The 20618-nt window shown below is 38.2% G+C and overlaps 1 protein-coding gene and 1 non-coding gene across 4 annotated transcripts in view; one reads left to right on the top strand and one right to left on the bottom strand.

Annotated features, from left to right (window-relative positions):
• The window catches only part of SOS1 (SOS Ras/Rac guanine nucleotide exchange factor 1), a 152201-nt gene that overhangs the window by 86859 nt on the left and 44724 nt on the right, over positions 1-20618 (bottom strand). The window lies entirely within an intron of this gene.
• On the top strand, positions 1213-1317 carry LOC111559925. The gene has a single exon (XR_002741393.1). It is a non-coding gene; the product is annotated as a U6 spliceosomal RNA (small nuclear RNA).

Raw genomic sequence — 20618 nt, 5'->3', positions numbered from 1 at the left:
CGGGGAAGTAGAAAATAATTGAAAGGTTTTAAGCAAGACATTGACATAATTAGACCCCTTTGCTTAAGAATCTTTCTGGTATCAGTATGAAGAATGAGTTAAAGGAAGATGAGGTTGAAGGAAGCAAAACTAATTGGAAGGATGCTGCAAGGTCTGGAAAAAGAAACCGTGGATGCCTGAACAGAGGGAGAAACCGTGGGAGGTGGGAAAGTGAGGAGGTGTGTTTGGATAACTATTTTGGAGGAGAATGGGGGCAACAATCAGAACCACTAACTTAACCAGGATAGGAAATATTAGAATAGGATAATATCTTGCAGAAAAGAGAAGAAGTTCAGTTTAACACCTCAATTTAAGGTTTTTGTATTACATGTAGTGAAACAAAACTGAAACTGGTTTTTTTTTTAAGTGGTTTTGAAATTTTTATTGTATTTTATTTTTTTGGTTGTGGAGAATTATTTACCCAAACAGTGTTTCAAATACTCAAGTAGCAAAACAACCTAACTACTGGGTATTTACCATAGAGATATATTTACTTATTAACTTACTAGCTGTCATAACTACAGGAAGTAAAAAGGACTTATTTAAAGAATATTTACAAGTAACTTAGTCCCAATTTCCAAGATTCTTCCCCTTTACTAATGTTAGATGACAATGGTTACAATAAATTGACTGAAATAAGTAAAAATTATTTAAGACTACTTATCACATATTTTGTCGTGTGAGCAAAAATAAACAAAATATCTGAGAACCTGTGATCACTGTAGAAGAAGCTTTAGACCACTACTATGGCCAAAAATATGCATATACAAAAATAATGAAGATAACTTAAATTGTAATGTAATTAAATTTAAAAAATGAAAGCAATGAAAAAATGATACAGCTAACATACAGCAAAAACTTTAAATTATAGTAAATATTGTTACTAAAAAATTCTATCTCATATTATATGAAGAAATTTCCAACTATAGTAGGAGATATGCACAGAATTTTTAAAACACATACACATTTAACTCTTAATTCAATCTAAATTGTAAATGAAAATATAAGCCTGGGATGTCTTATTGTACCAGAAAGCAAGGAAGCTCTCAGATGAATGGGCCATAACAAACAAAACAAAACGTAACAAAACAACACAGGAATCTTATGAAAAGGCAAAGGGCTACCTCAAAAACCAAATCAACTGCAACTAAGTGAAACACACTGAATCTGTGCTTGCTTCAAGCAGCATATATACCAAAAATCGAAATGATACAAAGAAGATCAGCATGGCCCCCGTACGAGGATGACATGCAAATTCGTGAAATACATTGAATCTACAAAAACCAATGAGGTCAAAAGGAGGTTTCAAAAAATACCAAATTGGAAATAAGTGGGGCACCAAGTCTTTATCCTGAAAGAATTACTACACATCCTTCTTTTCCTGTCTGAACTATACTATACTCTGGGATAAACCAAACAACTGGCATTGATGAATTGTTCCTTATAGAAGGATTCCAGGTAACAAATGTAAAAGGAACACAGAGTTAGAAAACCACCCATTCGCGACTTGAACAACATAAATTCAGACACTAATTACCAACAGATGAAAGAAACCACTACATAAAGAGATGATCTTTTTAAGTAGGGCTCAGGCTGTTACCTCCTGAATCCCCTGATCAATCTTAGTTAACGTCACTAAAATTGGGGCCAGACTTGATGCAGTGTGAAGCCACAGCACCACCTGTGAAGTATTCTTGCCAAAAAAGCTAAAAATAAATCTAATCAAGCTTCTAAAGCTGACTTCCATTTATAGCAACTATGACAGATATAAGAAAAGTTAGATATTACCCCAAGGAAATAAACAGAGAACTCCAAAATGTTGAACATCTTGCAGGACAACTGATTCAGTTCCTGCAATAAGTCAACTGGAAGAGGAGGATCTGTATATTAAAGAAATTTAAGAGACATAACAACTACATTTAATATGAAGACCTTGATTCCAATAAACCAACTGCAAAACTGACACTTTTCAGACAAATGAACAAATCTGAATTTTGACTGGTATTATTAGATGGAACCAACAAACTGCTGTTAATTTTGATAACTGTGATAGTGGCATTGAAGTTATGTAAGGGAAAAATGACCTCTGGTGAACTCAACTTGCTTTCAAATACTTCAGAGAAAAATAAAAAGGTAGATGAAGTAAATGTGACAAAATCCAGATACCTCTTAACTCTAGGTAATGAGCACATGAATATTCGTTTTATTTTGTGTACATTTAAATTTCTTCATTTAAATATGGGTGAGTTTGAGCCCTGCACTGGGCTGCCTCTCTGCTGTCAGTGTGGAGCCTGCTTGGGTTCCTTGGTCTCCCTCTATCTGCTCCTCCCCCACTTGCATGCATGCCCCCCACCCCCCAAAAGTAAACATTTAAAAAAAAAGACTCTTTAAAAACACCGAAATGGGACATAAAAATATTGCACATCACCTACAGAGACTATCAACAACGCAAATCCACCCCACTCCAACTATTCCCTTTGCCATGGTCTGGGGATGGGCCCCAAGGTCTGCATTTTTAACAATACCTCAGGAGTGTCTCAGGAGATTCTTTTTTTTTTTTTTTTTTAAATATGTATTTATTTTTGAGAGAGACAGAGACAGAATGCTAGTGGGTTAGGAGCAGATAGAGAGGGAGACACAGAATCTGAAGTAGGCTCCAGGCTCTGAGCTGTCAGCACAGAGCCCGACATGGGGCTCAAACTCATGAGCTGTGAGATCATGACCTGAGCCGGAGTTGGACGCTCAACCAACTGAGCCACCCAGGTGCCCCTGTCTCAGGCGATTCTTGCAAGCGGTCCTGAAATCACACTTCGAGAAATATTAACATAGAAGAAAGAACTCCTAGGGGCACCTGGGTGGTTCAGTGCATTAAGGGTATGACTCCTGATTTTAGCTTACGCCATGATCTCACGGTTCATGAGTTCGAGCCTGACACGTGGAGCCTGTTTGGATTCTCTCTCTCTCTCTTTCTCTCTCTCTCTCTGCCCTCCCCCACTCATGCTCTCGCTCTCCCTCTCTCAAAAATAAACTTACAAAGAAGAAGAAGAAGAAGAAGAAGAAGAGGAGGAGGAGGAGGAGGAGGAGGAGGAGGAGGAGGAGGAGGAGGAGGAAAAAGAAAGGACTCCTAATGTCCTAAATATATCTGGACTAGTTAAGGGGGGATTGATAGAAGATTTACAACCTGAGCTGACTTTTGAAAACTGAATGAAAATCGTCTGAGTGAATCAAAGAGAAGGGCAATCTAGAAGGAATACTACAGGTAAACACAAAGAGATATGAGAGTATGTATTGCAGGTTAGGAAATGTCAAGCAGTTTTGTATGATTAGAATATTAGGAAGCATGGGGAGGTGGTAAGAATTCAGGTGGGCAAGAGATAGAAAATAAAAGATTTCTGTAGGCCATGCTAAAAAAAATTAAACTACACTTAATATATTTGGTGTTAAGGGAAATTTTATTCTACATTCTAAACAATTCAGTTATGGGACTTTGGAAACAAACCATAGTGCCTTGAGGACTATTTTTGTCTTAAAAAGGGTCTTGGTAAAAAGACCTTTTTGTAAAAAGACAAGATACCACTACCACAAGGTTACCTTCAACTAGGTTCCCTACCCTGTCCACTACCTAAAATGAGGCTTAAAAATAGGCACTAAAGTCAAATGTTCTTAAATAGAATGACAAAAACAATATGCCCACGTTACCATTATGTACCTAAAGTATGTACCTACGTACATACTATGAAATACATGTATTTCCTAGTTCAGTCCACTGAGAGGACCTAAAGGTACATATACCTTAGTAACAATGAGCACATCCAGTGCCCTGGTCCTGGTTTCCAACACCATTCTCCAAAAGAGAAAGCAGGGTTCCTTGGCGACATGCCTGATTCTAGGTCAGAGAAGGGAATAAACGAACTGAGCCTAAAGCATGCTGTAGTGCTAGAAAGTAAAGAAGTGTTGGGGCGCCTGAGTGTCTCAGTCGGTTGAGTGTCTGACTTCAGCTCAGGTCATGATCTCATGGTTTGTGAGTTCTAGTCCCGCGTTGGGCTCTGTGCTGACAGCTCAGAGCCTGGAGCCTGCTCCGGATTCTGTCTCTTCCTCTCTCTCTGTCCCTCCCCCACTCATACTCTGTCTCTCTCTGTCTCAGAAATAAACATTAAAAAAAAAAAAATTAAAAAAAAAGAAGTGCTCAAAAAACAAAAGGGTAGGGTATGTCAAAAAAAAAAATCATAGGGGGGAGTGGGAGGAGCAGAAAAGAATGAAAGGGAAAGCAATACAGGAACCAACATTAAAGAGCTCCCAATGGTTAAAGCTAGAACAATTTGAGCAAGAAAATAAGTAATATAGTACTGGATTATAACCCAAACCCAAAGTACAAAATAAACAAACATCTATGCGGCCATACTGATACAAATAGATATATGAAACATAAATATGTATTTATGTTCTAAAGAGAGATTGTCTCTTTCCATATATATATATATATATATGGAACACACACACACACACACACACACACACACACACACACACACACCTATAAAATTACGCCCTCCCCTACATTTTCCATATTCTTCTGAAGCAAGTTAGGGGAGGGGTACTTAATACTGTTCTCTTCAGTTATAGTCCATTTCCATAGAATATGTAAAAGAAGGGGGAGAGGGAGAAACTTTATAATGGATACAGTTAACAAACACTACCCTGGCCAAGTGATCAAGGTTACGTCAAAAATGAGAAGTCATATTTATAACACATGCCTTTGATATCCTTTGGGAAAAAATAGCACTTGACTTCTATAGTTTTCCTACCAAAAACCTATGACCTCAGTCTAACCATGAGAAAAGCAATGGACAAATCCAAATTGAGGTGTATACTGCAAAAAACCTGACCAGTACTTCTCAAAGTCATCAAGAACAAGGAAAGTCTGAGAAACTGTCTTAGACCAGAGGAGGCTAGGGAGACAAGATGACTAAATGTAATGTGGTATCCTGGGTGGGATCCTAAAGTTGTAAAAAGGACACTGGGGCATACGGGCAAAATGTGAATAAGATATGAAATTCAGTAAATAATAACGTACAAATAATGTTGATTTCTTAGTTGTGACATATGTACTACAGTGACATATGGCATTAATAAGGGGAAATTAGGTCAGGGGTATACAGGAATTTTCTGTATTATGTTCGCAACTTTTCTGTAAATATAAAATTATTCTAAAGTAAAAGGTTTACTTTTTTAAATGTGGGTTGTGGCTGAAGCAGTATTACAAGGAAACTTAAAGCCTTAAATGTTTATATTAGAAGTAAAGAAAGAATGAAAATGAATGGGCTAAGCATCCAAATTAAGAAAATGGGGGTGGGGAGAGAAAGATATATTAGAACAGTACTCCCCAAAGGAAAGAAATAAAAAGTAATAATAAATAATAAATAAAAAACAGAGAGCTCTCCGGCCCCCTCACACCATGTGAGGATGCAGACAAAAAATAGCTATCTATGCACCAGGTTACAGGTCCTCACCAGTAACCAAATCTGCCAGTGCCTTGATTTTTGGAGTCCCCAACCTCCAGAACTGTGAGAAATACATTTCTGTTGTTTATAAGCCACACAGTCGATGGTATTCTGTTATGGAAACTGAATGGACTAAGATAGAAAACCATATAAAAAAAAATCAAAGATGGATCAAGTACATAATTGTGATGAACAAAACATTTAGAACCCTTTAAAAAAAAGCATAGAAGAGGGGCGCCTGGGTGGCTTAGTTGGTTGAGCGTCCAACTCTTGAATTTGGCTCAGGTCATGATTTCAGGGTCATGGGGAGAGCCCTGAGTTGGGCTCTGTTCTAAGTGTGGAGCCTGCTTAAGATTTTATCTCCTTCTGCCCCTCTCTGCTGCTTATGCTCTCTCTTGCCACCAGCCCCAAAAAGTATAGAAGAATATCTTTATAACTTGAGGTAGGAATGAACTTCTTTGAAAAGACACAAAAAGTACAAAACAAAGAAAAATCATAATTCAGTTTCTTAAATTAAGAACTACTACTTTGCGGTGCCTGGGTGGCTCAGTTAGTCAAGGACACAACTCTTGACTTTGGCTTCGGTCACGATCTCACAGTTTGTGAGATCAAGCCCTATGTTGGGTTCGGCTCTGACAGTGTGGAGCCTGCTTGGGATTCTCTGTTTTCTCTCTGTCCCTCCCCTGTGTTCTCTCTCTCTCTCTCTCTCTCTCTCTCTCTCTCTCTCTCTCACACACACACACACACACACACACAGTCTCTCCCTCTCAAAAATAAATGTTAAAAAAAATGTACTGCTTCATCAAACACAAAAGGTACAAAGCTAAGTGACACACTGGGCAAAAATAAATGAAGCACATATAATCTACAAAGGATAAATATCCAGGATAAATAAAGAACTATTAAGTATTAATGAAAACACCTCATTTTTTTAAATGGGGGAAAGACATGTACAAGCATTTCATAGAAGAGGAAACACAATTGCCCCATAAATAATACAGAGGTACTCGGCCTCAACCTTATAAGTATTCAAGTCAAAACAAATTAAAACTATGAATTATAATTTCAGGTCTTACTATTCTGACAAAAATTTAAGAGTCTGAGAATATCAAGTGTTAGTGAAGAGATGAAGAAATGGGAATTTTCATTCACTACTGGTGGAAATATAAAGCAACATGACCTTTTTGGAATAAAGTTTGAGAACAGCTAGTAAAGCCGAATATGTGTGTGTGTGTGTGTGTGTGTGTGTGTGTGTGCGCGCGTGCACGCGTGAGCACATTTTATGATCTAGCAATTCCACTTCTAAGTATAATATAGAACTCTTTTAATTTTTTTTTTTAAATTTTTTTTCAATGTTTATTTATTTTTGGGACAGAGAGAGACAGAGCATGAACGGGTGAGGGGCAGAGAGAGAGGAAGACACAGAATCAGAAACAGGCTCCAGGCTCTGAGCCATCAGCCCAGAGCCCGACGCGGGGCTCGAACTCACGGACCGCGAGATCGTGACCTGGCTGAAGTCGGACGCTTAACCGACTGCGCCACCCAGGCGCCCCAAACTCTTTTAATTTTTTAAAAATGTTCACTTATTTTTGAGAGAGAGAGAGGCAGAGAGACAGGGAAACCGAGAATTTCGAGCAGGCTCTGTGTCATCAGCTCAGAGCCCGACACAGGGCTCAAACCCATGAACTGCAAGATCATGACCTGAGCCAAAATCAAGAATCAGAGGTCCAGCCAACTGAGCCACTCAGACACCCCTGAATCTTTTATTAAAAACATTCATTAAACTCTCTCCATAAAGAATACTCTGCTAGGTTATATTAAAAAGGATATAGAAAATGATACCTAGTTAAGAGTTAACAGTAAAGCTGAAGAAAGGAAACACAAACACATACAATCATAAAATCTAAGTGTTGGAAAGAAAGAGCTAGAAGTGACTCTGTATCCTAAATTCCCCACCTAAAGAGAATGTCTTACAAAATAGCTTGAAAATACAAGGCATCACATCAAAAAGTTGAAAAACCTGACAAATTAAAGTACTAAGAATAAACAAGTCTTGGACTAATTAAGTACAGGTGCCTGGTTTCTTTGCCTTGTTACACACTATTAGCTTCTTATCATATTTTCAACCCAAGTCAGGGTATAAAGATGCTGAACAGGGATATTTTCTCAAACCTGAGTTTGAAATTTTCACCCAGAACCATCCTATTTCTAATTTTAATGTTTAATCCAGGGAGAAAAGTTAACCCGCCTTAATTTAACTAATATCATGAACTGTTCAATTTATTCCATTTTGTTATTTATATCTAATATGTAATGTAAATCAAACTTGAAATAAGGACTTAAGCCCTCAGCTATTACGTAGCCAGGAATAGGATAGTTAGGTATTTTACAAAACTTGTCCAAAATCTCAGTTCATATGGGAAAATAGAAATATGATTCAAGCTGCAGGAAGAGGAGAAATAAAATAAACACTACTATATAAACATCAGAGTTAAGACTATAGACCACATTAGCCTGATAGAATGTTTTAGTTCTTATAATGCCCTTCCCCTTGCATTTCTTTCATCTGTGCCACAAATATTTTGAGCAGCCCATATACTCGGCGGTGTGGTAGGCATTTGGGAATAGCATAACAAAGTTCTAGTCCTCACAGAACTTACATTCCTTGCTTTAGGTTGTGTTACTTTGTCTTGTGTTACTTTGTCTTTTCCCTCATTTTCTTTTACATTTTTGGCAAAGAAAAATGAGATCTATGTTAAGAAAGAATAAAGAATAAAGAAAGTATTTTTTTTTAAGTTTGTTTATCTTGAGAGAGACAGAGACAGCACAAGCAGGGGAGGAGCAGATAGAGAGAGGGAGAGAGGGAGAATCCCAAGCAGGCTCTGCACTGCCAGGGCAGAGCCCGACATGGAGCTCAAACCCCCGAAGCCGCTAGATCATCACCTGAGCCAAAACCAAGAGCCAGACGCTGAGCCACCCAGGCACCCCAAAAAAGAATATTTAAGAAAAGGTATCTTAATGCAATTTTACTCTAAATTTACCAAAGAATGTCTAGAAATCAAGCTAGGTCTTAAAGCTCAAGAACGAGGTTGAGGCCAAAGACAAGGATCTGGAATTCACCCAATCACTCACAGGAAATAGTACAAACTAGAGGTGGATAAAATCTCCCAGCCCAAGGTAGACCATAGGCAGTGAAAGACAGGATGAAATCTTGGTAGCACCTACATCCAAGCAGCAAGCAGATGGACATGAGGCAAAACAAAAACCACTGTCTATCAGCTTTAAACACAGCAAAACTCAAACAGAATATTTTGAAAAGGCCAACCAATGAACAATTATTATCACATAAGTGGTGACCTCTTAGAGAATATGAATCGAGTAGCAGGAGCAGAATCCAATGGCAACTCAAATGGAACTCAACCAAATGAAACTCAATTGGAAGGCCATAGAGGAGTACATGGGAGGAGAAAGAGGGGCAGGGGGACCCCAAATTCAGACTGCTCTTAGGGGAATGTTAGCAAAGAAAGAAAGAAGAGACACAACTGTAGAAGTCTTGAAAAGGGATGCAGAACATGGAGGGTAAAGGAAATACTAGCCCAATTGTGAGTAAAAAATTTATTACTCGTTATTTCACGCCCTTTATAGTAACACATTTTACCTCTGTTGATAAAGGCTTAAGAGAAATTACTGACACATGTGTGTGGTTCACTTCACATTCAATACCCATGAGGCAGACTAGCATACTGCCTGACACATCCACTCATTCAGGAAATATTTCTTGAGAGCCCGCTATGTTTCAGATAAAATACCAGGCACTGGGAATACAATGAAAAGACAGCTCTGCCTGTATTCATGTGGTTTACAAATTAGTGAAAGAGAAAAATATGAAACAATTATTAAAACTGTATGGAGAAAACAGTTTTATGCATAGGAATAATCTAATTTAGATTTAAAAAAAATTTTTTTTACGTTTATTTATTTATTTATTTTTTTGAGAGACAGAGCACAAGTGGGGAGGGCAGAGACAGCAGGAGACAGAATCCGAAGTAGGCTCCAGGCTCTGAGCTGTCAGCACAGAGCCTGATATGGGGCTCAAACTCACAAACTGTGAGATCATGACCTGAGCCGAAGTCAGAAGTTTAACTGACTGAGCCATCCAGGCACCCCAAATTTAGATTTGGAGATCAGGGGCATCCTCTCTGATCAAGTAATATATATATATATATATATATATATATATATATATATATATATATATATTTTTTTTTTTTTTTTTTTTTTACATGTTTATTTATTTTTGAGACAGAGATGGAGTGTGAGCGGGGGAGGGGCAGAGAGAGAGGGAGACACAGAATCCGAAGCAGGCCCCAGGCTCTGAGCTATCAGCACAGAGCCCGACGTGGGGCTCAAACTCACAAACTGTAAGATCATGACCTGAGCCGAAGTCGGATGCTTAACTGACTGAGCCATCCAGGCACCCCAAATTTAGATTTGGAGATCAGGGGCATCCTCTCTGATCAAGTAATATGTGTGTGTGTGTGTGTGTGTGTGTGTGTGTGTGTGTGTGTGTATATATATTTTTTAATGTTTATTTATTTTTGAGAGACAGAGAGACAGTGTGAGCATGGGAGGGGCAGAGAGAGAGGGAGACAGAATCCAAAGCAGGCTCCAGGCTCTGAGCTATCAGCACAGAGCCCAATGTGGGGCTCGAACTCACAAACTGTGAGATCACGACCTGAGCTGAAGTCAGACACTTAACTGACTGAGCCACCCAGGCGCCCCCTGATCAAGTAATATTTAAGCGGAGATCTAAAGGATGAGTGTGGGTTTCCTGTATTACTGCTCCCAGAACACACTTACCTCCATGCCTTCTCATGTTTGTCCTCTGCCTTGACTGTCCTCCCCTTAACCTTGTCGACTGAAACCCTAATGATCCTTTTGTGACCCTGTTATCATATCAATTCACTTGATCTCCCTATCAGAATTAACTGAGGCCTTCTCCAAGTTATTATACCTTTTTTTGGTTAATAGTTCAACACTGATGTATACTATAGTTGTTTCCCTCAATGAACTGAAAGCTCTTGCAGAGGACAGACTGTGTCTTTTTCATGAATTGCCTACAACGCATACTTACTGACACACCATATATATCTAATAGATGTCCCATGACTTGCTTTTATTTCTAATAAAGGTTTAGTGGTTAATGAGTATGTTTTCCTTCTTTCTGTTCCTAACCAAATTGGATATTACACATGTAATAAAATGACTAGGGATAAATATGACTGGGAACACAGACTGGGAACTATACTGAAATCAGACATTTTGTTTGAGGATAATGATTTAGAATCCATTTGGGAAGAAAGTAGAAATAAACAGTAGATTGAGAAAAGCGATGGAAAAGTGTGCAAAAGCTGAAAGGGTATTAACTGCCAGCTAGGACAAGTGGGACCACTATGCCTGCCTGTCCCCTCCCCAGTTTCCAGTTTTCCTACCCACCTCCAGCAGTTGCAACAAAAGGAACAGGTCCCTGGTCATGATAGAGTTAAGAGGTCCCAGAATTACCTTCCCACTTCAAATGATTTATAAAACCAAATATATGAACCAAATATTTTCAGACATTTGGGAAACAGGCAGCTCAAAACTACAGTGCTGAAAGAGAAGAAAAACAAATGAGGTGAGCCCTATAATTGCTCAGCTTCTGCCTGGAGGCAGTGTTCAGATCACTGAGCAGGGAGAGTGTGGAACAAAAACTCAAAAGGAGCCTAGCAATCTCAAGTTAAGGAGAAAGAAAGAGGAATCGTGCACGTCAAGGTGGCTAGAATATGTGCAGTAGGGTACTAGGATGGAGGGGACTGGCCAAGATGGAGGAAGCTCCAGAGATTGCAGAGTACCCTTAATTCTATGGCTGAATACTGATATGCGTATGTGAGAAAAAATGTCCCTAGGCCAAGAAAGAACCACCAGAAGACAGTTGGCAAAACAACTCCCGGAGTTCACACAGAACTGGGATTAGTTCATGCTCCCATCAGCCAGACTGGAAAGATTTCTTAATAGTACACAGGGTATCAGGCAAAGTCCTCAGGAAAATACGGTCTCAGTAGTAAAACTAAAGTCTGCTTTGGAACTGCTCTAACAAAGCTTAAAGCAAGTCTCAGAAAGACTAAACTTATCCAAGATAACTTAATTACTTGTCAGAACAAAATACACTACTCATAGAAACGTAACAAAATCCAGTACTCAACAATGTAAAATTCACAATTCCCGACAACCAATAAAAAATTACCAGTGTGTAAAGAAGCAGGAAAAAATAACCCAAAAGCAAAAGAGAAGTTAACCAATTGAAACAAACCTAGAAAATGGCAAAGATGATGGAAGTAGCAGACAAAGAAATCAAAATAGCTGGTATAAGGCCACAAACCAAGTCTCCGCAAATTCAAAAATAATCAGTCACACCATGCATCTTTTTTGACCACAACACTCTGAAACTAGAAATCACCACAAAAAAAATCTAGAAAAAGCACAAATACATGGAGATAAAATAACATGGTACTATACAATGAATAGGTCAACCAAAAAGTCATAGAAGAAATCAAATGAAAATGGGAACAAATGAAAACGAAAACACAACGCTCCAAAATCACCAGTATGCAGCAAAAGTGGATCTGAGAAGGAAGTTTACAGTAGTCTAGGCCTACCTCAAGAAGAAAAATCTCAAATAAACAATCTAGCCTTACACCTAAAGGAACTGGAAAAAGAAGAACAAATCCCCAAGACAGCAAAAGGAAGGAACATGAAAGTAATGAAAAGGGTGAGAGAAGAAATAAATGACATAGAAACTAAAAAAACAATAAACAGATCAATGAAACCAGAGGATGGTTCTTTGAAAAGATCAAAAACATTGATAAACCTCTAGCCAGACTCAAAAAAAAGAAGAAAGAAGGAAAAGAAAGAAAGAAGAAAAAGAGGACCCAAATAAATAAAATCACTAACGAAAGAGGGAGAAATAACCAACACCATAGAAATACAAACAACCATGACAGACTATTATGAAATATTCTACCAAACATTTAAAGAATTAATACCTATTCTCAAACTATTCCAAAAATAGAAAAGTGAGGAAAACTTCCAAATGCATTCTAGGAGTCCAATATCACCCCGATACCAAAACCAGATAATGACACCACACACTCAAAAAAAGGAACCCACAGGCCAATATGTCTCATGAATACAGATGCAAAAATTCTCAACAAAATATTAGCAAACCAAATCCAATAAAACATTAAAGAAATCACAGACCATGATCATATGGGATTTATTCCCAGGATGCAAGGATGGTTCAATATTTGCAAAATAATCAATGCAATACATCACCAAAAAGAGAAAGGATAAAAACCATATGATCATTTCAATAGATACAGAAAAAAAAATTTGACGAAGTACAACATCCATTCATGATAAAAACTTTCTGCAAAGTAGGTTTAGAGGGAAAATACCTCAACATAATAAAGGCCTCATATGAAAACATCATGCTCACTGGTTAAAAACTTAGAGCTTTTTTCCCCTAAGGTCAGGAACAAGGTAAGTGTGTCCATTCTCACCACTTTTATTCAACACAGTACTAGAAGTCCTAGCTGCAGCAATTTGACAACATAAAGAAATAAAAGGCAACCAAATTGGTAAGGAAGAAGTAAAACTCAATTTGCAGATGACATGACACTCTATATAGAAAACCCTAAAGATGGCACCAAAAAAAACCTACTAGAACTGATAAATGAATTCAGTAAAGCAAGAGGATACAAAATCAATGTACAGAAATCTGTACATAATACCTAGGAATAAACTTAACCAAAGAGGTGAAAGACCTGTACCCTGAAAACTATAAAACACTGATGAAAGAAATTCAAAACACAAAGAAACAATAAGACATTCCACATCCATAGGTTGGAAGAACAGAAATTGTTAAAATGTCTATCTTACTCAAAGCATACAGATTTAATGCAATCCCTCTCAAAATACCAACAGCATTTTTCACAGAACTAGAACAAACAATCCTAAAATTTGTATGGAGCCACAAAAGACTTTCAATGGCCAAAGCAATCTTGAAAAGAAAACAAACAGGGGCACCTGGGTGGCTCAGTCAGTTGAGCATCCAACTTCAGCTTAGGCCATGATCTCGCAGTTCATGGGTTCGAGCTCCACGTCGGGCTCTGTACTGACAGCTCAGAGCCTGCTTTGGATTCTGTGTCTCCCTTTCTCGCTTCCCCTCCTCCACTTGTGCGCGCGCGCGCGCTCTCTCTCTCTCTCAAAAATAAACATTTTTAAAAAGTTTTTAAAAAAAGAAAAAAAACTACAGGTATCACAATTCCAAGTTTCAAGTTGTATTACAAGGCTGTAGTAATCAAAACAGTATGGTACTGGCACAAAAATAGACACAGAGATGCACAGAATAGAAAGCCCAGACATAAATCTACAATTAGATGGTCAACTCCTCTTCAACAAAGGAGTAATGAATATACAATGGGAAAAAGACAGTCTCTTCAACAAATGGTATTGGGCAAACTGGACAACTACATGCAAAAGAATATAACTGGACCATTTTCTTGCACCATACACAAAAATAAACAAAATGGATTAAAGACCTAAATGTGAGACCTGAAACCATAAAAATCCTTGAAGAGAGCACAGCCAATAATTTCTCTGTCATTGGCCATAGCAACATTTTTCTAGATATCTCTCCTATGGCAAAGGAAACAAAAGCAAAAAGAAACTTCTGGAACTGCATCAAAATAAACAGCTTTTGCACAGTGAAGTAAACGATCAACAAAATAAGAAGGCAACCTATTGAATGGGGGATGATATTTGCAAATGACATAGCTGATAAAGGGTTAGTACTCAAAAAAATTAAATTAAAAAAGATATATATATATATATATATATATATATATATATATATATATATATAATATCTACAACTCAACACCAAAAAACAAATAATCCAATTAAAAAGTGGGGCACCTGGTGGCTCAGTCGGTTAAGCGTCCGACTTCAGCTCAGGTCATGAACTTGCAGTGGGTGGGTTCAAGCCCCATGTTGGGCTATGCGTGGACAGCTCATAGCCTGAAGCCTGCTTCAGATTCTGTGTCTCCCTCTCTCTCTTTGCCCCTCGCCCACTTGTGCACTCTTTCAAGAATAAATACAATAAAATAAAAAAAAGAAAAAATGGACCATAGACATTTCTCCAAAAATGACATTGAGATGACCAATAGACACTGAAAATAGACAATGAAAAGATGCTCAACACACACACGTCATCAGGGAAACACAAATCAAAACTACGATAAGAGATACCATCTCACACCTGTCAGAACGGCTAAAATCAAAAGCATAAAAAACAAGAAGTGGGGGTGAGGATGTGGAGAAAAAGCAACCTTCCTACACTGTTGGTAGGAATGCAAACTGGTGTAGCACTGTGGAAAACAGTATGGAGGTTCCTCTAAAAGATAAAAATAGAACTACTGTATGATCCAGCAATTGCAGCACTTGGTATTTGTCCAAAAAATACAAAAATACTAATTAAAAGGATCCACGCACCCCTATGTTTACTGCAGCATTATTCACAATAGCCAAGCTATGGAAGCAGCCCAAGTGTCCATCGATAGACGAATGGATAAAGAAGATGTAGTATATATACACAATGGAACATGATTCAGCCGTTTTTTTAATGTTTACTTATTTTGAGAGAGAGAGAGAGTGCAGGGAGGAGCAGAGGGAGAGGGAAAGAATCTCAAGCAGGCTCTGTGCTCAGTGTGGAGCCCAACATGGGGCTCAACCTCATGACCATGAGACCATGACCTGAGCCAAGATGAAGAGTGGGATGCTTAACTGACTGAGCCGCCCAGGCACCCCTCAGCCATTTTTTAAAAAGAATGAAATCTTGAACCGGCAACAACATGGATAGAGGTAGAGAGTATAATGCTAAGTGAAGTTAGTCAGAAAAAAGACAAATACTGGGGCACCTGGGTGGCTCAGTCAGTTAAGAGTCCAACTTCAGCTCAGGTCATGATCTCGCGGTTTTTGAGCTCAAGCCCCACATCAGGCTCTGTGGTGACAGCTTAGAGCTTTGGATTCTGCGTCTCCCTCTCTCTCTCTGCCCCTCCACCACTCGCGCTCTCTCAATAAAAAAAATAAAACATTAAAAAAAAAAAGACAAATACCACATGATTTCACTCATATGTGGAATTTTTTTTAAGTTTATTTTTATTTATTTTGAGTGAGATACAGAGAGCAGGCGGGAGAGAGGCAGAGAGAAAGGGAGACAGAATACCAAGCAGGCTCCACACACTGTCAGCACAGAACCTGATGAAGGGCTAGAACTCACAAACCGTGAAATCATGACCTGAGCCAAAATCAAGAGTCAGACGCTTAACTGACTGAGTCACCCAGGTGCCCAACTCAAATGTAGAATTTAAGAAACAAATGAGCAAAGTAAGAAGAAGAAAAAAAAGAGAAACAAAGAAACAGACTCTTAGCTACAGAGAACAAACTGATGGTTACCAGAGGGGCAGTGGAGGGTGGGGAATGGGTGAAATAGGGGATGGGGATTAAAAAGTACACTTGTCATGATGAAACATAAATAAATACAGCTAATATAAATATACCCTATATACTTAATAATGTAAAGGGAAAATATGAACATGCTATGGAAAAAGATACAAATATTTAAGTAAAACTTCTAGAGATAAAATTATATTATCTGAAAGTGAAGACAGAGCAGACTGGATATTGCAAAAGAAAATATAAGGGAACTTAGAGTCATAGCAAGAGAAACTCTCCAAAATGAAGCATAGATAGGGGGGAAAAAAGACTAAAAAAAAAATGATAAGCCTCCATGACCTGTGGGGGCAATATTAAGCAGTCTAACATATATGTAACTGGAGTCCCAGCAATGGAGACAGAAAAAAATTTTTAAGAAGCAGCAGCTCCACTTTTGGGGGCTGTGTCTGTGCTCCGGAACAGCACTTTCTCAAGCACCTCAACAAAGTAGTTGGCTGTCTGTGTATTAATAAGAACCACAAGGATGGTTTGCTATGGACCATTCATATTTCTAGTTTTTACTCTGTGTAATGACTAAAACCTTGACTTATGTTTAGTCTAAGTAAGTCCCTTTTCTTATATTTATCAATGCGGGAGGGGTAGTAACATTAAAAAAAGAAAGGAAAAAGTTATTTTCTACCTCGACCTGGACTCAAATATTTATTGAAGCGCTACTCTGTAGCCAGACATTATTCTAAATGTCAGAGATCCAACATTAAACAAAATATATCAATCCTTGCTCACACTGAGCTTTTATTTTAGTAAGAAAAGGGCTCCAGCCATGTGCTTTTTCAAAAATAGGATCTTATTTTGAACCTCAATCCACTGAAATGAGACATCAAGTATATGTAAGTAAAAAGGAAACTACAGATGCAACTACAATACATATGATAGTCTTTTTTAGTACATCTAAGCTTTTCTATGAATTGAATGTCTAATTACTCAAAGTACAAAACACACTCTACTTACACACAACTAATGAATGTATCATGTAAGCACATAACTGGTGGTTAATCCAGAAATCATCTCTCCCCCCAACAGAGCCAGGCCTGTATCCTATCTACACTATTGTAACTATCATGTCACCTGTTAATTCCACTCCTTCTTGCATTCTCTTCCAGAAGCCACTGTCCCTACCCATATTAGGATAAATCAGAGGAACAAGAGTTCACAGAGTACTTATGAAATGAATGGATGAATCACATTGCTAAATTCTATATAGTATTAGCTATATCATTATGAGTTAAACATGCTTTGCAGGACACTGTTGTTGTTGGGCTGAATTGTGTCCTAAAAATGCATATGTTGAAGGCCTAATTCCCAGTACTTCAGAATGCGACTATATTTGGAGACAGGATCTTTAGAGGTAATTAAGTTAAAAATGAGGTCATTAGGGTAGGCCCAAATCCAATCTGACTGGTGTTCTTATAACAAAAGGAAATCTGGACACATATATACAGAGAGGAGAGACCATGGGAAGACACAGGGAGAAGATGGCCATCTACAAGCAAGGAGGGAGGCCTCAGAAGAAATTAACCCTGCCAAAACCTTGATCTCAGACTTACAGCCTCCAGAGTTATAATGAAGTAAATTTCTGTAGAGACACCCAATTTGTTATGGCAGCCCTGGCAGACTAATACAACCATGTATCCATTAAAAAGAACTAGAGCTATGCCATTTGACAGACTTCCACAAGGTATTTTTAAGACAAAAATTAAACGTACAGGGAATGCGGGGCGCCTGGGTGGCTCAGTCGGTTAAGCGTCCAACTTCAGCTCAGGTCATGATCTCACAGCTCGTGAGTTCAAGCCCCGCATCGGACTCTGTGCTGATGGCTCAGAGCCTGGAGCCTGCTTCAGATCCTGTGTCTCCCTTGTTCACTGCCCCTCCCCTGCTCATGCTCTTTCTCTCTCTCCCAAAAATAAACAAACATTAAAAACAAAAAAAGTACAGGGAATGCTCAAAAACCCATGTACACATGTGTGTATGTACCATATATTATAAATATATATTTGTCGATGACATTGACAATATGGACAAATATAAGCTAGGTTATTAACATGGGTTAGAGGATTCTGGCAGGGATATGGATGGAAAGGACGAAAAAAGGGAGAAAAATGAACCAATCACCCTCTCCCCATCCCCCCAGAAAACTATACTGAAAATAATTGTGCCATATTTATGCATTTTTGTAACATTTTATGTATGTGTGTAGATATGAAGTAAAATATAAATTTAATTTTTTTCATTTTATTTAGTGTTCATTTAAATAAAAATTTTCATGATTGCTTTTCTGCTGTGTGTACATCAGCCATGGGAAAGACAGTATTTGAAGTCATTTCTCACAGAAAATAACTATACAAGTCAAAATCCAAACGTGTCAAGTGCCAAGTTCATATCATCTTGCATTTGTTTTGCTTTAAAAACAGTAAGTATGACTTTCCAAAACAAATTTTTTATTGCTTTTTGTGATAACAGAGTTCCCACCAATAAAACAAAAAACTGATTTGAGAAAGCCATCTGATGGTTTTTTAGTTCTTCAAGTATTTTCTTTTTTTTTTTTTCAAGCATTTTCTTAATCTTCATACTCAAGAGCCTTCCAAATGTGACAGAAAGCCCTTATCAGTGGTGTCCTGACACAAGTAGGAGCTCTTTATAAAATTCCCAGTTTTTCCCCACAGTGCTCCCATACAACCTCTCCTATCTGAAGTCTGAATCCCATTCAAAGAGGCGTCTTTAAAGCGGGAGTAACCATTCATAATACATGTGTATCTATTGTCTATTTTTTGGTAGTTTTCCTAAAAATACCAACAGATAACAGTTTGTGACTTGAACATTGTTTTAGTAAGATTCACAACTAATTGCCCCTAACTTCTAAGTGTAATATAATATTCTAAAATCTAGTGAATCAAAGGCATAGAAGGAGAGGGAAAAGCTTTTTCAAATGCAAACTTTCCCAAATAGATCAGGTTCCTTGACATATAATCACTAACAGAGCAAACTGGTTTACTAGATGAATTAAATAGATTTCTTTGCATTTATAGATACTTCCACTTCGAGAAGGTAAAATAGTCAATGTCATCTGTGAATTCCACTTATAAATGTTATCCATTTTCAGACTTTGAGTAAAAGAGGTTATATCCCAAATAAGATACATGCACACAGGCATGTGTTCACCACATATTGTGTGAGATACTAGGATACAAAATAGACACAGTCCCTGCCCTCACAGAGCTTAGAAATACAGGAGAACAAGACATTAAACAGATCATCACAAAAACAACTACATAAGAGGCAAAGGAGTGAAGAGGGTAAGCGTGGGCTAAACCATCCAGTTTCAAATCTTGGTTCTTTCAATGATCAGGGTGTAACCCCAAGCAAATCACTTAACCCCTCCTATAATATTATGTACCAGTTCACAGTCAGTGTTTAGTAAATGTTAGCTGTAGCTACTGCTGTTGTTCTTTTTAAAACAAAGGATGCCATGAGACTTAAATGGGAGCCTACGTTAACCTAGGGTTCTGGAAAGGAGGAGTAAGGCTGAAACTTGAAGGGTGAAGAGTAGAATTTAGGTGAAAAGTGGACGAATGAAGTGACAGGGTAAAGGGAACAGCATGAACAGACACAAAAGGGAGAGTAAAGGAGCTAATATTAGAGATGGTTTGGTAGGGCCCAGATCACTGGCCAGATGCACCAGACGCAGATGCATTTACTAAAATAAAGAATACTGTAAGAAGAACAGATGTTTTACTACAGGGGAAGGGGAACAAGGAGATTAAGAGTTTAGTTCTGGACTTCATTATGCTTGAGATATCTTTGAGACATGAAGTTAGTAAATGATCAGTTTCATGTACAGGTAAACAAGTCTGGAATTGTATTTTTAATAATTTCAATCATACAATGCCTCTATCCTATCAAAACAGCAAGAAGTGGTTAGATATTAAATGACCATAAAATAATAATGCCACAGGAAACCAGATGAAACTTTTTTTTTTCCTCCTAGACATCCCATACTACTGAGAAGAAACTGGAAGTATTTCAATGTTTTGAAGACCGTAACCTCGTAAGGGGTGCTGTTCCCCAATCAATTCCATGATGGTAGACGGTAAGACTACAGAGGGTATGTATAAAACAGGAATGTTAGAAGTGGCTTTCCCCTCCAACTTTGCACTATTCTAGAATGTGGCTGAATGTCCCTGGAAAAGAGCAGAATCGACTGACTCCTCGGCTCAACTGTGACAAATACATTCTTCAAAGGGAAGCTCAGAAAGAACAGTCGTATTTGGGGTGCCTGGGCGGCTCACCCAGTTGAGCATCCGACTCTTGATTTCAGGTCGTAGGATCAAGCCCTACCTCAGACTCCACACTGAGTGTGGAGACTGCTTGGGATTCTCTTTCTTCCTCTGCCCCTCTCCACTCCCCACCCCTCACTCACTCTCTCTCTCTCTCTCTCAAAAAAAAAAAAAAAAAAAAAAGTCACATTTA

Source organism: Felis catus, chromosome A3, assembly GCF_018350175.1.
Source record: "Felis catus isolate Fca126 chromosome A3, F.catus_Fca126_mat1.0, whole genome shotgun sequence".
NCBI classification, from domain to species: domain Eukaryota; kingdom Metazoa; phylum Chordata; class Mammalia; order Carnivora; family Felidae; genus Felis; species Felis catus.
Note: the sequence above shows the minus strand (reverse complement) of the source record. Positions and strands in the feature narration are given on the sequence as shown.